We start from the raw sequence: 2,018 nt of genomic DNA, 5'->3' as shown, positions 1-2,018 counted from the left end.
AAGTTGCCACCTTTACATACAATAGCAACATCAACACCAAGAGAAAGGATGACAAATGGCTTTTATCTGGAACTTTTGATGTCCAAGGAGCTCAATGTGCTTTCTGTGTACAACAGGGCCACTGAACTCCACACTGGCCAGTGAACCACAGCAGTGGCTTGCTGGCTTGACATCTCCCAAGGAAAATGTTGAAATCACATGTGGAACAGGAAAATGACCCTCGAGTACGTGGGGAAAAAAAGAAAAAGATCATCTGGAGCGCGCCAACCCATGTCCGGACAGCCCAGTTTTGTCGACAAGGTGGCTGAGTGGTTAAGGTGATGGACTGCTAATCCATTGTGCTCTGCAGGCATGGGTTCGAATCCCATTCTCATCGGTCTCCATGACTGACACGTATGCCTGTTCGACGTCGGCCCTCCTGTTGTTTGCTCCGGTGCTAGAGCCGTACATTTTCTAGCAGTGGCTGAACATGGTATAGTAGGCCAACGTCGGTATCGAGCAGTGACAGTAACAGTACTTACTGCGCCCCATAAGAAATCGTTTGTCCCTGTTCAAAAGAGATTGTGCGATGTCCTGCGGCGTTCGTAAAGCAAACCTTTGACAGTTTGAAAAGAGGAATTTATTCTGCTTCCTGTGCGTGCAGTAGTTACAAAGTTGAACGTCTTTACACGATCTGCCGCAGTTTTCAGTGGGCGGGCTTTGTCAGATAGCTTGAAAAAACGCACTGTGTTTCAGCTCGGGAAACATCATGAGCTGTGTCCTGCATGTTTTCTGTGTATAGCTGTCTTTTAACGCATACAGAATTCATTCAAAATCATTGATTTCTCCAATTAACAAGGGTCCCTTTTTGAACCTGCGAGAAGCATTCTTTCAATGTAACAGATTTACTCCGGGGAAAAGCAGCATGACATTGAGAGTAGCTCAAGCTTTCAGCACCTGTATCGGACTGCGTGTTTGCAGACACCGCTCAGAATCCCCTGTAAGATTCTCCTTCAATTCCGTTTTTCAGTGCTTTAGCTCTTTCAAAAGGCTTCACTTTGCTAGTCACAATCCAAGGCTCATGACAGCATTTGAAAACATTCGCCACTGCGTTGGCCGGGAATCGAACCCAGGTCAACTGCTTGGAAGGCAGCTATGCTCACCACTATACCACCAACGCACACCCACAGGAAGCCTGCAGGACACCACCAGAGAATGCTTTTTTTAATTTTTTTTTTATTAAACAGAATTTACAAATACAAATACAACAAGAGGATCAGAGTCATGTACAAGAGAAAAAAAACGCAGCAGAAAAAAGCATTTAACTACCAGAGGTAATTAAGTAATTATGTGATCAAATTGTATATTTTACACGTATCATATTTTCCTTGCTTTAATATTTCTCAATTATTTATAAACTTTAGTTTCAACATGCATGCGTTTCCTGTAAAAAATAAAACTCAGCACACAGTTTTTCTTTTAACAACATTTCGAGTACCTCTGGCATTCATGAAAAAGACATACACAAAAGCAAATAACTAACTCTAAGACTGTCTAAACTATTGAGTTTTTCAAAGAACCAGAACTATAACAGTCCTTAACACTTAACTACACCATTCCAAACTAACACTAAAGAAACACTAGTATATACTGGTATAACAAATATAACCAAACATAATCATTAACTGAGCAGTCACTGGGAGCAAATCTCCTTCCCGTCCACAAAGGCCCTCGCTCCCACAAAGTAGGCTCTCCTCCCCTCTCTTCTGGCAGCTTCAACCTGGGGCCACAGCTGGTTCCTGGTACTCCTGTCCGCGGCAGACAGGTCCTCTGCAAACCTCAGTTTGTTCCCATTCAAATACTCATTCCCCCTCGCCGCTCGCCACAGCATGTCCCTCGCCGTCCTCTTGGTGAACTGTATTATAATCGATCTGGGGCGCACTTGCCCAGACATGTTCGCTCTCCCGAGCCTGTGAACAAAGTCAATGGCCGATATTACGTCCTCCTGGTCCGGCAGGGTCCTTTTACAGATACCCTTC

General features: G+C 44.3%; 1 non-coding gene across 1 annotated transcript; it reads right to left on the bottom strand.

Moving 5' to 3' along the window:
• Positions 1-1,087: 1,087 nt before the first annotated feature.
• trnag-ucc (transfer RNA glycine (anticodon UCC)) lies at positions 1,088-1,159 on the bottom strand. Its single transcript has one exon. It is a non-coding gene; the product is annotated as a tRNA-Gly (tRNA).
• Between the last annotated feature and the right edge of the window lie 859 nt (positions 1,160-2,018).

This window comes from Lepisosteus oculatus, unplaced genomic scaffold, assembly GCF_040954835.1.
Source record: "Lepisosteus oculatus isolate fLepOcu1 unplaced genomic scaffold, fLepOcu1.hap2 HAP2_SCAFFOLD_45, whole genome shotgun sequence".
NCBI classification, from domain to species: Eukaryota; Metazoa; Chordata; class Actinopteri; order Semionotiformes; family Lepisosteidae; genus Lepisosteus; species Lepisosteus oculatus.
The sequence above is the reverse complement of the archived record's forward strand: the minus strand, read 5'-3'. Positions and strand labels throughout refer to the sequence as shown.